The sequence below is a fragment of the Aquarana catesbeiana genome, linkage group LG05 (genome assembly GCF_042186555.1).
Source record: "Aquarana catesbeiana isolate 2022-GZ linkage group LG05, ASM4218655v1, whole genome shotgun sequence".
NCBI classification, from domain to species: Eukaryota; Metazoa; Chordata; class Amphibia; order Anura; family Ranidae; genus Aquarana; species Aquarana catesbeiana.
In genome coordinates this window covers 89,623,392-89,641,054 of record NC_133328.1, presented here as the reverse complement: position 1 = coordinate 89,641,054, position 17,663 = coordinate 89,623,392, and the positions used below count along the sequence as shown (strand labels likewise).

The 17,663-nt window shown below is 46.0% G+C and overlaps 1 long non-coding RNA gene across 1 annotated transcript in view; it reads left to right on the top strand.

The window, feature by feature from the left end:
• The first annotated feature begins 1,594 nt into the window (after nt 1-1,594).
• Nucleotides 1,595-17,663, top strand: part of LOC141144353 (uncharacterized) — a 73,173-nt gene continuing 57,104 nt past the window's right edge. Inside the window, exons 1-2 of the long non-coding RNA XR_012244396.1 lie at nt 1,595-1,659; nt 4,030-4,237. This is a non-coding gene — a long non-coding RNA (uncharacterized lncRNA). The remainder of the gene's footprint in view (nt 1,660-4,029; nt 4,238-17,663) is intronic.

The following is a 17,663-nucleotide window of genomic DNA, read 5'->3' as shown; positions in this document are numbered from 1 at the left end:
ATAGTCTAGCTGCCTGACCGTGGTACTAATAGGATCAAATAGAACACCTGTAATTTTCTTCAGGTAGCTTTATATACTGTAACCAGACAAGCCTGCCTGTCAGTAGGAAGATAACAGGAACGGATCTAGCTGTACACTGTGAGCAGGACGCACTGTACTAAATGTAAATAGTCTAGCTGCCTGACCGTGGTACTAATAGGATCAAATAGAACACCTGTAATTTTCTTCAGGTAGCTTTATATACTGTAACCAGACAAGCCTGCCTGTCAGTAGGAAGATAACAGGAACGGATCTAGCTGAACACTGTGAGCAGGACACACTGTACTAAATGTAAATAGTCTAGCTGCCTGACCGTGGTACTAATAGGATCAAATAGAACACCTGTAATTTTCTTCAGGTAGCTTTATATACTGTAACCAGACAAGCCTGCCTGTCAGTAGGAAGATAACAGGAACGGATCTAGCTGAACACTGTGAGCAGGACACACTGTACTAAATGTAAATAGTCTAGCTGCCTGACCGTGGTACTAATAGGATCAAATAGAACACCTGTAATTTTCTTCAGGTAGCTTTATATACTGTAACCAGACAAGCCTGCCGGTCAGTAGGAATTTAACAGGAACGGATCTAGCTGAACACTGTGAGCAGGACGCACTGCATTAAATGTAAATAGTCTAGATAGAAGATAACAGGAACGGATCTAGCTAAACTGAATACAGTGTATATATATATATGCAACACCTGGGATGCATATATATACACAATACACTGTAAGTGCAGCTAACTGACTGACTGTTCTGCCTAATCTATCTAACTCAAATCAAATGACACTGTCTCTCTCTCTCTCTATCTCTCAGCACACCGGAACACACACTACACAGGGCCGCCGTGCAGGCGGCCTTATATAGTGTGGGGTGTGTACTAAATGCCCTGAGCCGTAATTGGCCAAAGCCACCCTGGCTTTGGCCAATTACAGCTCTCTCTACTGACAGCGCTGTGATTGGCCAAGCATGCGGGTCATAGTGCATGCTTGGCCAATCATCAGCCAGCAATGCACTGCGATGCCGCAGTGAATTATGGGCCGTGACGCGCCACACGAATTTAGCGCGAACGGCCCATAACGTTCGCAATTCGGCGAACGATCGAACAGCCGATGTTCGAGTCGAACATGGGTTCGACTCGAACACGAAGCTCATCCCTACTCCTCATAGTCACCAATTGAGGTGCAATTCCTTTTAATCCTAAGGAACTGCCCTCTCGGGATGTTTATCAACCACGGTTTGTGATGACAGCTGTTTTGGGGAATGTATGAATTTCTATCCGTGGCCTTAAAATAGGTTTTTGTAATTAACTTGTTATCCTTATTCATAATTTCTAAATCTAAAAAATGTATCTTCAGTTGGCTGCTCACCCAGGTCAATGTAATATTTGTATTGTTCTGATTCATTCCTAATAGAAATGTATATGAATCTTCTGCACTCCCATCCCAAAAGATAATTAAATCATCGATAAATCTATTATTGATTTTCAACTGGCTTGGAGAGTTATGCAATCTCCCTTCCCAGGACAGTGTGCGCTGGAGTCGGACTGCTGACGTGAGCCTGTAACCTGACCAGCCAGCACACTACAGCGACACAGAGTGCCCTGGTCGTGTCGGACGGTGAGTGGCTGTGCACTGCAGATTGCACAAAGGCAGGTCGGGCGTCGGGGAGACTTAGATGTTCTGATCCTAAAGATTTTTCCTTTTCCTAGCCTCCCACAGCAAGCTCATATGTCAGGGCTGGGAGTGTGCTGGAAGGAAGCTTGCTTGTATATTATTACCTCTCTTTGGCAGCATTCTACCCGCACTGCTGGCTCTGTACACCCACCTACCTTGCTTGCTGCAATATCACTCTCGACCTCCTCTCCTCCCCCCCTCTCACTCTCTCTCTCCCCCCTCTCTCTCTCTCCCCCCCTCTCTCCCCCCCCCTCTCTCTCTCTCTCTCTCTCCCCTCTCTCTCTCTTCCCCCCCTCTCTCTCTCTCTCTCTCTCTCTCTCTCTCTCCCTCCCCCTCTCTCTCTCCTCTCCTCTCTCTCTCTCTCTCTCTCTCCTCCCTCTCTCCCCTCTCCCCCCTCCCTCTCCCCCTCTCTCTCTCCCTCCCCCTCTCTCTCTCCCTCCCCCTCTCTCTCTCTCCCTCCCCCCCTCTCTCTCTCGCTCTCTCCCTCCCCCCCCTCTCTCTCTCGCTCTCTCTCTCTCCCCCTCTCTCTCTCTCGCTCTCTCTCTCTCCCCCTCCTCTCTCGCGCTCTCTCTCTCTCCCCTCTCTCTCGCGCTCTCTCCCTCCCCCTCTCTCTCTCCCTCTCCCCTCTCTCTCTCTCTCTCCTCTCCCCCTCCCTCTCCCCCTCTCTCTCTCCCTCCCCCTCTCTCTCTCCCCCTCTCTCTCTCCCTCCCCCTCTCTCTCTCTCTCTCCCGCTCTCTCCCCCTCTCTATCGCGCTCTCTCTATCTCCCCCTCTCTCTCGCTCTCTCTCTCCCCCTCTCTCTCGCTCTCTCTCTCCCCCTCCTCTCTCTCTCTCTCCCCCTCCCTCTTGCTCTCTCTCTCCCCCTCCCCCTCTCTCTCTCTCCCCCTCCCTCTCTCTCTCCCCCTCCTCTCTCTCTCTCTCCCCCTCCCTCTCTCTCTCTCCCCCTCCCTCTCTCTCGCTCTCCCCCTCTCTCTCGCTCTCCCCCTCTCTCTCGCTCTCTCTATCTCCCCCTCTCTCTCGCTCTCTCTATCTCCCCCTCTCTCTCTCTCTCTCTCTCTCTCTCTCTCTCTCTCTCTCTCTCTCTCTCTCCCTCTCTCTCTCTCTCTCCCCTCTCTCTCTCTCTCCCCCTCCCCCCCTCTCTCTCTCTCTCTCTCTCCCCCTCCCTCTCTCTCTCTCTCTCTCTCTCTCTCTCTCTCTCCCCCTCCCTCTTTCTCTCTCTCTCCCCCTCCCTCTCTCTCTCTCCCCCTCCCTCTCTCTCTCCCCCTCCCTCTCTCTCTCTCTCCCCCTCCCTCTCTCTCTCTCTCTCCCCCTCCCCCCCTCTCTCTCTCTCTCCCCCTCCCTCTCCCTCTCTCTCCCCCTCCCTCTCTCTCCCCCTCCCTCTCTCTCTCTCTCCCCCTCTCTGTCTCCCCCTCTCCCTCTCTGTCTCCCTCTCTCTCCCCCCTCTCCCTCTCCCCCCTCTCCCTCTCTCTCTCTCTCCCTCCCCCCTCTCCCTCTCCCCCTCTCTCTCTCCCCCTCTCTCTCTCTCTCCTCCCCCCCTCTCTCCCTCCCCCTCTCTCTCTCTCTTCCCCCCCTCTCTCTCTCTCTCCCCCCTCTCTCTCTCTCTCCCCCCCCTCTCTCTCTCTCTCTCCCTCCTTTTTTTCTGATCAGTTTGATTAATAGGTAAGCTTGCAGTGCCCACCACACATTTTTTTCCTCAATTGAAGATAGGGAAAAAAAAGACAGAGAGCAGAGTAGGGGAGAGAGAAGGAAGTATGAAAGAAAGGCAAAGTCCAGCTTCACCACAGGCAGCTTCAGAATTGTGGTATTTCCCTGCCTCGGACAGTCACAGTGCTCTCCTCTGCTACTCAGTGTGCTCACTCGGGGCGGGGGGATAGACAGAGTGACTCTGAGTCAGTCCCAGAGAGAGTCAGACAGGGGCCAAGGCCTGGCCCGGGGGAGTATATGAGAGTGAGTGATTCAGTCAGTCAGGAGCGGCCCCAGCCAATAATCCCTTCAAAGAGCAGGCTGGAGGTGGTGGACTGCAGCAGCACAGTGAAAGGGGCACAAGAGGAAGGACACTGATGTAGAGAAGTATGGTAATATGAAGGGGGCAGAGGAGGAAACTACCATGTCCACAGTCTCTGACCATCTCCTGTATCGTGTCCGCAGCCTCTGACTATCTCCTGTATCATATCCGCAGCCTCTGACCATCTCCTTTTATCATGTCCGCACTCCGCAGCCTCTAACCATCACCTTTTATCATGTCTACAGCCTCTAACCATCTCCTTTTATAATGTCTACAGCCTCTAACCATCTCCTTTTATCATGTCTACAGTCTCTGAGGGGGAGTCTGGAGAGGAGTCAAGAGTGGGAGCGCCGTCAGGATGGGGGTTATGGGAGAAGTCAGACATGTGGACTATGGAGAGGAGACTATAGGTTAAAACCAGAGCCACCAAGCTGGAGCCATCTGACTGAGCGTTGCACTGTGCACCTGAGAGGAGGGGGAATCCTGCAGACTCTGAGGGAACTCTGTGCTGCCTGGGGTATAGTAACCTGATCTTCATGCCAATGAAGAAATATGTTTTTTTACTTTTGTTTAACTTAAACACATTGCTAATAGCACTAGCTATATGTTTATAGTTTAAATATTGATATCTGCACTGTTTGGCACTGTAAAACTGTAATTTAGGTACTTTTTTGCAGTGCCAGTAAAAAATTGGTGCCGTTTGTAAATTTCGTCATTCTGCCAGTAAATTTCACTTCGGGGGGTTGGCAACACTGCTTCCCACTTGGCCATATATAGATTTGCTATGGCGGGGCAAACCTATCCCCCATAGCTACCCCCTTGATTTGGAGGTAGAATTGGTCCTGGTGCCAAAAATAGTTATGTTTAAGGCAGAAATCCAAACAGTCCACTATGAATTTCTTTTGTTGTCTATTTATATCCTTGTTGTTCATCAAGGCCCATTTGGCCGCATTGATAGCACCCTTGTGATTAATGTTTGTGTACAAGGATGCCACATCTGCTGTGGTCATAATAGTGCTTTCCGATACACTGATATCATTCATAATCTGCAATACATGTTTTGTGTCTTTTAAATAAGCCCTGATGTTTTGAACCAGGGGTTGAAGGTGACAGTCTATATATTGTCCAAATCTGGAGGATAAAGAATCGATACCATTGATGATTGGATGTCCCGGTGGGTTTGTACTGTATTTATGAATCTTAGGGATTGCATATATAACAGGAATCCTACATGTTTCCGGGATTAGATATTTTTCTTCTTTTTCATTAATGAATGCTTTTTCTTTTCCCTCCTACACAAGTGTAGAACTGTAGCTCTAGTTCTTTTTTGTATTGTCGGATGGGGTTACCCTTTAATACCTGATATGTCTCACTGTCATTAAGTAAATCACTCATCACTGTTTTGTATTGGAACTTATTCCATACCACAATCCCCCCCCCCCCCCCTTTATCGGCCAGCCTAATTACCAAATCCCTTCTCTTTTCTAAGGTTTTGATACCTGTCCTAATATAACACTGGCCTGTGGGTTTCTTAATGTTTAATTTTTCCAAATCATTGGTCAAGAGCTTTTTAAACATGTCCACTTGTCTATTGTTTTGTATTTTGGGGTTAAATGACGATTTATTTCACAACTGTGTATATATTCTGGTTTCTGATTTATTTTCATATCTGCTTGTTGGATTTAGAGTAGTGTTTCTTTATATTAATACTCCTTATGAATCTCTGTATCCCTACGTATGTCTCAAATTTGTTGAGTGTTTTTTTTTTTTTTTGTGCAAACTTCAAACCCTGGTCTAAAACCTGGAGTTCTTGTTTCCTGAGGTCTATCCCACTAGTATTAAAGATGCCATCCCCTAATGCTCCCTTCTGCTTTTGGATTTTCCTCCCTCCCCTGCATCCCCTCTTTCCACCCCCTCCCTGGGAGGCTCCCTTTGGGGTAAATGGTATCCGGGTGGAGTCATAACTCTCTGTGGGTTGTCCCTCCTTGGATATTCTTTGTCTAAAAAAGGTGTCCTGGGTTCCTCATTATTATGATGTCCCTGTAATGGGGCATACCTGTTAGGGGTACTATAATGTTGTTCATATTCAGATGGTCTCTGCCATCTGGGTCTTTGGGGTTTAGAGGAATGGTAATAACCTCCTCCTTCCCTGTGCATATAATTATCATTGTAATTGGGTCTCCATGGTCTAGGGGTGTAGCCATAATCATTTCTTCCTCCATATTGACCCTGTGTGTTGTAGTATGCACCCTGTTGCCAGGGTTGCTGGTAATAACCCCCATTTTTTCCTCTATTGTGGCCTTGATTATAATACCATTATTCTGCGGGCACCATGAGCCCCCTAGGTGGTTGATTATTATAAAAGGGTTTGGGTGGATGATAATTATTAGGGGCTCTTTCTTTGTCCTTTTTCTTTAGTCCTTGATTTACAGTAGGTGCATTGCGGTTTAGAGTATTTTGCGTGCTTCCGCATTGGTCACTCGTTCTGGGGTGGTGTGTGTAGAGCTCCGTTGGTTCTCTGCAATTTGTTGTTGCCATTAAAAAAACTTCTTCATTTTATAATCATTACAATCTCTCTGGAGTTTCCCAATTTTTCTTTGCTTATTCTCTTTATCTTTTTGTATCATGTTTTTATTTAATTGTTCAGCTAATGTTTTAAATTCTGCTGTATCTTTATTGGGTTCCAGGTTTTCTTTCATTGTCTAATATTGCCTTCTATCCTAGATAGTTTCCTCTGTTTCCTTTTTTTAATAATATGAGGGCTTCTTTTCCTTTACCGTGAAAAAATTCATACCACTCTTTAATATCCTCATCTTCAGTAAAACCATCATTGATGGGAATATCCCATCTAAATTTCCTAGGATGATCTCTTCTTTTAAATACTGCTCAATGGTGATGATATCCCACCAGAGGTTAATCTTTTTATCCATCAGGTGGCCCATTTCCCTGAATGATGAGTGTGTATCACTATTACCTATATCAGGAACAGTGAACAACTCATCTATATTCAGTTCCCTCCCTTCCATAAATGCAAATACCTCCATGGCTGCTACCAACAAGGGTGAGAAAAAAACAAAGATATATATATGTATAAACCTTGTGAGCTGCCAAAACTAAAAACTCAAAAAACTAAAAAATCTAAACCCCCCTAAACCCTAAACCCCTAAACCCTAAAAAAATACCCAATGTGCGGCGCTATAAATTATGCAATATACTAAAACTCTAAAAATGGTAAAATAAAATAAATAAACAGATAATATGGCTGAGAAAATATGGCTCGGGTTACTTAAAATGGGACAGTAATATTTGTCCAAAATATCTCCCAGGATATATATAAAGACTATTCTTGGTTTGTTTGATTCTGAACTCAACATGTTAATTGAAAGAGCTGATCACATTGGCCTCTGTACAATGTAGGAGATGGGCCGACTCCTACTAGAGCTCCTGCTATTGTGAGAAGGTGTCCTGTGATTATACTTATGATAATGTATAATCTACTTTGTGAAGCTTGGTGACCTGTAGTGAAATCCTGATTAATCACAACAATGGCCAGGTGGGCACGGAGTCACATCGGCTGCTTTAAGGCATTAGTTAATTAGCTCATGTTAACTCATATGTTTCTGGTTACAGATGTATTGTTAATTGAGTAATATGAGCAGGAGGGGGGAACCTCTTCTTCGACTGTATATAAGACTGTATTCTTGTTCTAATAAACAGTTCCTGTTGAGCAACCAAATGAGTATTGCCTTGTTTATGGTTAACAACGGTTGGAATATCTGACATCTATATTCAGACTGGGAGGAAGCAACATATGACAAAAGCACTCAAGCGGAATCTAGGACGTTTTGTTACAGGTCTCATATAAACAAGCCATTACTGGCTTGAACAAGCATCTTAACAAGTCAATCTTGGTTCGATCAGTTGCTTTGGAGGCCAGAGTCCAATAGACTCCAGATCTCTCTATAAAGAGCACCTGTCACTGCCCCATGCTATCGCAATGGATGTTGTTTATCCCTTGTGATAGCAATGAAAGAGATACAAAAGAAACTAAAGATATAGTGTAAAAATGTTTTATAATAAAACATTTTTAAACTTCCTCTGTCCCCCTATACTCATGCATAATCATGACCATGTGCGTATATGTAAAGGGTGACAAATCTGCAGAGGTGGGGTCAGGGTAGGAGCCTAGGGTGGGGTTGAGGGCTGGGTTAAAAGGGGGTCCAGTCAGGTAGGCTGTATGGGGGGCCCATGATTTCTAACAGCTGCCCTGACTCCAGGTACATTTGTCATCAGCTTGTAGGGTGCCTAGCATATCAAGCAAGGTCCTGTAAATCTTTCAGGAAGAGCGTCACCTTCAGGGTGGCAAGGTGTAATCTGACTCTTGCAAAGCAGCTGAAGAAATTCCTTGAAAAACTTGCTCTCAAAATCCCGACCCTGATCTGAATGTATTCTGTGGGGGAGGCCATAGTGGATAAAAAATATTGCTCCCAAAGCACTCGAGCAACTGTTACTGTCTTTTGATCTTTGGTAGGGAATGCTCGGGAGTACCAAGTAAAGTGATCGGTCACCACTAATACATTTCCGATCCCTTGGGAATCTTTGTCAATACATAGAAAGTCATTACAGACCAGAGTCATGGGACCAGAACTTTGTATGTGCTTCATGGGGCAGCACGGACTGGCAGAGTTTTCCTCTGAAGACATCGAAGGCAACGTCTGCAAAGATCGACCACGGTGTCTCTCATTTTAGGCCAGTAAAATCGGTCTTGGATGAGGCCATAAGTCTTTTACGGCCCCAGATGTCCATGATGGTCATGCAGACTCCTGAACACCATCTTGCGGAAGCATTCTGGAAGCACTAATTGATGTCTCCCAGGGTGGTCATGATATAATACAACACAATAGAGTAGTCCTTTGTCTATCTCAAATTTCTCCCAATCCCTCAGGAAACAACAATGCTCAGTGGGCAGGGACTTCTTCAACATCTCTGGATCTTTAGCACTCACTGCTCTGTACAAAGGTCCGATACTAGGGTCAGACTTCTGACTTATAATCATTTGCTGGGGGGCTATGGAGCATCTTTCAAATGCAGCAGGGTAAGCAGGGTAAGTTAACATATCAGGGACAGCTTCTGGACCACTACCCTTCCAGTCCACGAGCGGTGTCTCAGAAAAGGCCACTTTATCTTCAACAACTGTGGCTGTAGCACACAAAGCTCTGACACCAGGGCCAGGGACCTCTTCCCAGAAATTCTCTTCAGATATAGGGGCCAACCCTGGGCATCTTGAAGGGGCATCTGCTCCAATGTTCTTTGGTCCTGGTTTGTACTTCAATGTAAACTGCTAATTGGAAAGAGCGGCTAACTATCGTTGCCTGGTGGCATCTAGCTTGGCTGTAGTTAGAACATACTCCAAAGGATTATCAGTTCTTACTTCAAATGAAGCTCCATAGAGATAATCGTGTAACTTGTCAACGATGGCCCTTTTGAGTGCCAAGAACACCAACTTGTGAACTGGGTAATTACGCTCACTAGGAGAAAGACTTTGGCTGATGAAGGCTATGGGTCTTAATCATTGGGGATACTCTTGATGCAATACTCCACCAAGGCCCTCAAAACTCACATCCACATGAAGTACATAGGGCTTCTGAGCATCAGCGTAAGCCAAGACCGGTGTTCTGCCGGGAAAGTTCCGCTCGGCGGCTAAGTTCCCCCTCTACTGCGCAGGCGCTGCGCCTGCGCAGTAGGATCCGGCGGAAATAGCCAAAGCGGAGTAGCTGAAAATCAGCTGTACACAGCGCCTGTAAGAGGGCCCCTCACTCGCCACGCTTCGGGCACGGCCTTGCTTCGCTCGGCTCTTTTAGATTCCCCCTCTAGGTCCACTTGGATGGTGGGGAAGGAACCTGGACCCAGAGCGCAGGCGCCGTGTACAGCTGATTGAAGCGTTTGAGCTTCGGCTATCTCTGGCGGCTGACAGTAGTCCGTACTGCGCAGGCGCTGCGCCTGCGCAGTACAGGGGGGAACTTATCCGCCGAGAGAACATTCTCGGCAAGACACCGGCGCTCCTGTCAATTTCTTCTTCAATTGATCAAAGGCTCCTTCACATGCTGAAGTCCAGTTGTCCCCAAGGGGGCTTTTGGTAGACCTATTTTGCTTCTCAGATCTGTTCATATCACACTTAAACAAGTCATGAAGGGGTTTAGCCACTTTTGAATACCCCTCCACAAATCTGAGATAATATCCGCAAAAGCCAAGGAAGGACCGTAGCTCTGTAATATTCTGAGGCTGGGGCCAGTTCACCACAGCCGCGACTTTTGCGGGATCAGTGGCCACACCTTCAGCAGAAACTATGTGACCCACATATGTGACTGATGATCTGCAGAACTTGCACTTGTCTGCTGACAGCTTCAGTCTCTCATCTCTCAGACACTGTAACACCTGCATGAGCCTCTCTTCATGTTCTTCGAATGTTGCCCAGAACACAATAATGTCATCAAGATACACAAGACATTCCCTGGGGACTAAGTCACCTAGAACTTTTTCCATCAGTCTCTGGAAGGTTGCAGGTGCACCTCTTATGCCCTGTGGCATGCATGTGAACTGGTAGAAACCAAAGGGGACATATGAATGCAGTCTTTTCCTGGTCCTCGGATGCCATCGGGGCTTGATAGTACCCAGACCGCAGGTCTAGTACAGTGAACCACTGATTCCCATTGAGAGCTTCCAAAGCTTCCTCAATCCTGGGTAGTGTGTACTGATCCGGTATGGTTCTCTGATTGAGGATTCGGTAATCTACACACAGCCAGATGGACCCACACTTTTTCCTCACTACTACAATCAGGGAGGCATAAGGGCTTTTACTGTCCACGATAATCCCTTGGCCTTTCATCTGTTTTAGGGTCTGTCTCAGCTCATCAACATCTTTGGGTGCTATTCTTTGAGGTCTCTCTTGGAAAAAAAGTGTGTTGGGCATTTCTAGCACAGCCCACATCCATGTCTTCCACTGAGAACACTCCTGGTAAATCCGACAATTGCTTTGTTAGCTTTTGGCTCCAAGCCTCTGGTAGGGTTGGATCACTCAAATCAAATTTGAGGTTAGGAGCTGCATTCCTGACCTGAACGCTACACACTTCAGCATAGGGATTCATGTTGAGCACTGGATAACAGTGGGCAACATCTTGATGAGGAGCAATTACAAAGGAATGAGGGGAACAGTTTCTCACAGTTACAACCATAGACAGTGCCACTCTAGTTCTCCAACCCTTTCTCTCAGGGATCACCATCCACCCTCCTTGATCAGTCATTTCTTCGGGAGTTTCCATCAGGACATAACTCCCATCTCCAAGCAGTTCTGGGACAATACTAGAAGCTACCCTTAGCACTCTCCCCCCCCGGTGAAATTTCCACTGGGTGTTCTCCAATGTGATATACCACTCCATGGCGGTGGCCAACGGAAAGGGCCTCACAGAACTCTTTAATATCAAATGGTAGGTTATCAGATTCAGATGAAATAGCCCAATTTCCTTCAAGAAATTTCTGGAAAGCACTATGTACTGCTCTGCAATTAGTACCTAGTATTACTGGGGCTGCGCGGCATCACCTGTGTCAGGGCAGACCAGAGCTGTGATCTCCATAGGGGGAATACCCTTGTTCTCTAACTCAGGTACAGTCACAATCACTTGTAAACTTTCATCGACAGGGTATGAATCAGAGTTTAGCCCCCATAACTCCATCTGTCCAGTAGATTGAAGAGGTATACTGCTTAGATACTTCTGGTAGAATGAATGATAGATAAAAGTAACTTGGGACCCAGTGTCAAATAAAGCTTGAATAGCATGTCTATTGACAATAACTTTAACAAGAGACTTATGCCGCGTACACATGAGCGGAATGTCCGACAGAAAAAGTCAGACGGAAGATTTTCATCGTATATTCCAATTGTGTGTATGTCTCATCAGACTTTTTTTTTAGAAAATTCTGACGAACCTAGAAATAGAACATGGTCTATATATTTCCGAGGGAACCAATTCCTATCAGGAAAACCGCTCATCTCTATGCTGTTCCGATGGACCAAAAACGACGTATGCTCAGAAGCAAATACGAGATGGAAGCTATTGGCTACTGGCTATTGAACTTCCTTTTTCAAGTCCCATCGTATGTGTTGTACGTCACCGCGTTCTTGACGGTCGGACTTTGGTCGGACTTTGGTTTGACCGTGTGTAGGCAAGACTGCTTGAATGGAATTCCGTCGTAGTTCCGTCAGAGATACTTCCGAGTTTATTCCGACGGCAAAACCGATCGTGTGTACAGGGCATAAGACCATATAATATGTCCTCTTGGTTTTGGTTTGAAACGTCTCCTTCCTTGTTTCTGCTTTCGTACTGGGAACACCACACTTTGTACTGTTCCCCCCAATGTCCTCCTGACATATTCTAGCTGAATGACCCAACTGACCACACATGAAATACTTTCGGGGGTCTCTCTCTCTCTTGGTGATACAGCTTGTCGTTTGCTTGAAAGCTGGGGCTGGTAAGGCTCAGGTTTCTCTCTTTGGGTCCGATCAAAGGAGTAATTCTCTTTTGAGACAGCTTATATTTTCTTAGGGGTACTAAATTGAATGTCAGCTTCCTGTTTCTTAACTATATCCATTAACTCATGGATGGGAAGTACTTTGTCAGATAATGTCATTTTAAGGAGCTGCCCAAGAGGGTGGTGAGGTAACAAACCTCTAACTAACTGACTGGTCTGCATAGAATCTACTTCAAAAGTGAATATAGCGTGGTGATATACTAAATATACAAGAGCAACTGTAATCATGTAATAAAAGTAGAAACACTTTCCCCTTCCTTCTGCCGAGACATGCGGTAATCAGCAATCATCTGCTCAAGATCATGGTATGGCTCAAAGTGATCAGACAGTACCTGTATGTAGTCTGTTGTACTTGGTCCTTCATGTGCGTCTCAGTACAGGCGAATTATTTCAGAGGCTAGGGAGCAAAGGCTTTTGGTGAGACATTGCTTCTTAGCTTCCTCTGAGCAAGACCACTCCCCTAGACATTGCAGGGTGTGCTCTTTCCATGCCACTAGATGGTTCACTATCACTAGCCAAACTGGGAGGATAACTAGCGGACATTGGTTCTTTCTTTGCCTGACCCTGCAAGGGGGTAGCTGGTAAATATCTTTGTTTAGAAACAATGGCAGGGTACCCCTCTGGTTTGGGTTTCTCCTCCATATTGTTAGTACCACTTCTATCTCAGCAGTGCCTCCAAATGTAGCCCTGTTATAGGGGGGGTCATATGAAGTTGCCCTCTCCACACAGGCTATGGCGCTAACCTGCAGGTAACCAAATGAGCCAGAGCTTTTGTTAAAGGAAGAGTGGACTATGAATATACAGTATCCCACAAAAGTGAGTACACCCCTCACATTTTTGTAAATATTTTATTATATCTTTTTTTATCTTATAGGGTCTTGGCAATCTTCTTATAGCCGAGGCCATCTTTATGTAGAGCAACAATTGTTTTCTTCAGAACCTCGGAGAGTTCTTTGCCATGAGGTGCCATGTTAAACTTCCAGTGACCAGTAAGAGAGTGAGAGCAATAACACCAAATTTAACACAACTGCTCCCCATTCACACCTGAGACCATGTAACACTAACGAGTCACATTACACCGGGGAGGGAAAATGGATAATTGGGCTCTATTTTGAGGGGACAGCAAATTTACACTGTTATACAAGCTGTACACTCACTACTTTACATTGTAGCCAAGTGTCATTTCTTCAGTGTTGTCACATGAAAATATATAACAAAATATTTACAAAAATGTGAGGAGTGTACTCACTTTTGTGAGATACTGTATATAATTGGCAGGGCCTCCACCTAGAACAGGGCTCCAGCTTATGCAGAGATGATCCCTTTCTAGGACAATAACTAATAACTCGCCCAAAATAACTGACAGCAGTAGTACTAATACACCCAGCAAAGATTTCTAGGAGTAAAGATATGCAGACATACCAGCAGGTGATTAGTGTAACTTTATATATGATAAAGTGATGGCATTACATATAACCAAAGCAATAACAAGAAGAAAGTACTTATGTCTTAGAAGAACAGTGTATATATGTATCTATATATCTGGATATATAACTAAAGGCCTTTAACACCAATACCTCAAATTAGGCACTGTGGCACAATTCAATTGCAGGGGCCCCTGATGAGCTGACTTGCAAAACATAACACAATCTGGCTTGAGAGGACAAACGCTGATGCGTCTGTGGAGCGGTGGCTTCCTGGGGACGCTTGTACAAATGAACACAACGATGGCAAACAATTCTGGAACACACCACCTGCCAGGCAAATCAGGCCTATCTAGCCTATCTCTTGGTCCCTCACCTTCTGACTATAGGCTATCAATGTGACCGGACCACTACCTATCTAAATGGCCATCGGAAGCCTATCCTGAAGCTACCCTAAGCTGTTTACTGGACACTGTTGCTTTAAATAATGAAGTGGCAGATATACACTTCAACACAAACCAGTGACTTCATAGGTTATAATCAATTGAGCTTTGCTCTCATACACTTGAGAATAGCCCAAGTATATTCCAGTGTGCAAATAGAAAGTTAGTAAATCAGACAATATTAGAAATCTCTCATTCACACGCAGTTGTGACAGTAATATAACAAACAGTGAGCTACACAGTGCAGTAACACTTGCTATTGTCTCTTTTTAGCCTAGATGGATAAATACAACACAAAATCAGCCTCCAGCACATTCTGGCTTGCAGAGCATGTGCCTGGCCTCTCTCGCTCCCACTTCCTGTAAGACATACACCTATATAGCCTTGAGGAACTTCTTGACCTTTTAAGCAAGGGCAGGAAATAACCTCTTAACAGGAAGAATCCCTTTGTAATCAAGAACTCTATGGTTATAACATACCTCCCAACTTTTAAGATGGGAACAAGGGACACCTATTAGCAAAAGTATGTAGGCATAGGACACCCCCCCTTAATGGAGAATTATACAAAAAAAATATTAGCTAAACCCACAAGTGCTTTTTTTTGGCACCACTATTATTCTTTTTTATTGGCTTTTAAAATTTACAATAGCAGCAATTTAGAAATTGGATGAAAAGTTTAGCACTGAGAAACACTTTTTGAAAGCTAAAAAGTGCATTTTATATACAACTATATAGATCAGTTTTAACTTAAGCAAGGAAACGGGAACACAAGAAGCTTAAAATCCATCAGCAACTTCAACCACTGACAAGCTTCCTTATAAAGGTCCATGTGAAGTGCTGGTGGAGAAGCTGGGTCCTAGAGTCCTACTCCTGCCATTGGTGCCCTGACTGACGCTGGGTTGTAGAGTCCTTCTCTTGCTGTTGGTGCCCTGATGGACGCTGGGTACTAGAGTCCTTCTCCTGCTGTTGGTGCCCTGACAATGGGACACAGATGGCAAAAAATAAATTGACAGAGGTCATGACCCTCCCTTAATCTATCCAAAATGGAAAAAAAAAGGTTTACCTATGGTTCTACTTTAATTACAATGTAAATAATACTACTATAATTAGTCTAGAATACACTCTAGGAAAATGGCTAGGATATGGTGCAATGTCCCCTGTGAGGTACCTCTTAGCATAAGCAAACTGTAAAGGTATCTGTGCAGCAACTGCAAAGAGGCAATCTTTACTCCTAGTGCCTCAACCAACTAGCAGTGGGGGCCCAGTTGTACCGTAGGTGCACACAAGAAAAGTCCCAGTCAAGCCTGCAGGCAGCAATAAGTACTAGATAGCTGTATGGTCAGTTCCTAAAGGGCTCAGTCTCTTCAGCAGCGGTTAGTAAATCCACACAGCAGCAGCTCCCCAGTCCCCGCAATACTGCCGCTCATCATTCGGGCATACAGTGATTAGTCCACTCTCTGCTCTGCACCCAGGTGGCTCTGTCTGTCAGCACCCCAAAACTAAGAACTCTGGTCTCCCTCACAGCAAGAGCTTTTCAGTGGTTTAGTCTGTAAGCCAGTCTGTTAAGTCAGTTAGGTGTTGTCCCAGCTAGCAGGGTAGGAGTTAATGCCTTTCTGGTTTCTTTGGTTTTGGCGGTTACTTCTATGGATCTAGCCCACTTATCCCGTGATATATAAATATGGGACAGTGTTTCGGTAGAAGAGAACCCTTGGAGGGCTCGAGAGGAGAGGTGAGGGCTGAGGGGAGAAAGAGAGATGGAGTATGATACCCATGCAGAGCAGAAGGAGGCCATCTATAATCAGCAGGATGTAGACATCTGAACTACATCTGAACTTGGGGTTTACCCTGAAGACACCAGCACTGTGCCTGTAAAGGACTTACATCTACATAAGAATGCCTCTGAAAGGCCTTTAATTGCTGAACTACACTTTTGCAGGTATATCGGGGCATCACTCCAGCCTACAGTTAAAGTTAGGAAATAGGAAATAATAATGTCTTTGTCTGTTGGACTGTGAAATGTCTACTTGCACCTTTCTTGAAACTTTGTCCTTGCCTGGTCTGAAGTTACAAAATGTGTAGCATAAGCAACCGGCATGCACACAATCACCAAGTGGGTCTTGAGCACATTGAGGTATGAAGACATTATTGTGGAGCAGAGTAGCGTGAAGACACCAGTGGTTACTTAGAGTAACAGAAGTTTTACAGCAGCCTGTCAATAGTATGTACCTGTTATAGGTGGAACGGCCTCTTGCAGTGAGGGAGATGTTTTTGGCACTCCTTCTGCCAGCAGTCTTTCTCCAATGGCAACGGGAGTGGATTCGCACCACAGAGGTTCCCCTCCTGTACAGAAATATAGAAGTTCAAGAGAAAAGTTAAGTACATGTGTGGAGCCCAAGCAAAGTGCACAGTGGGGCCCACTCTGCTACCGGGAAGCAGTAGTGGAAAACGCTGGACAGGTGGATGTGGACAGAGCTCAGCATGTCCCTCCTTAATGCTCATTACTGAGAAGGTGTACATTGTCACGGGGAACTGAGAGTTAACTGAAGAACAGTTGCAGTGCAAGTGTATATGGTGTGCGTTCATCTGAAAGGGAGTGTCACGTACCTGGTAGGTAGAGCCCGGAATGCAGGGAACGGCCTCTCGTATACCTCCGACTTGGGAACCCCTGGAAGTGATGACAGGGGCTCGGGAGTGCGAAGGGGCACAAGTGCCTGACTGGAAGGCTGGAGCAGAGAGCTGAATCAGGTAGTCAGCTGGGAGGTGTCCTGTAGTCCGGCAGCAGGATGTGGACAGCAGGGAGGTGTCTTGTAGTCCAGCAGCAGGATGTAGACAGCTGGGAGGTGTCTTGTAGTCCAGCAGCAGGATGCAGACAGCAGGGAGGTGTCTTGTAGTCCAGCAGCAGGATGCAGACAGCAGGGAGGTGTCTTGTAGTCCAGCAGCAGGATGTAGACAGCAGGGTGCAGGCAAGCCGGGTCAAACACAGACGGGCAGATCAGGTACAGAAGGTAAATCCGGGAGAATAGTCAAAGTCCAAAGCCGGAATCAGGGCAGGCAGAAACAGAGTAGTCAAAGTCCAAAAGCCGGGATCAGGGCAGGCAGCAAACAGAGTAGTCAGGAACAGTCCAACAGGTATCAGGTAGCAAATGCAAGTAACAGGACACAAGGGGTCTTCAGGAACGCTGTAGACCAGACAGCAAGGCAGCAGTGGAACAGTCCTCTTTAAATAGCCCCTTTGGCGCCAAGTGCTGTCACAGGCTATTGGCGCTATTGCGCATGCACGTACGCACGTTTGCGCTAGTGGCACTATTGCGCATGCGCGTACGCACGGTAGCGCAATTGGCACTATTGCGCGCCGGATGTCGCTTCTGTGCACAGGCATTCCTTTAAACTTTAGTTTGCTGGGATATTTGCAAGAGGGCTTTTCCTGACATTGCCCCCCTCCAATGGGCAGCCTTCGGATGCCCAACTGGGCCATTTTACTAGGATGAGC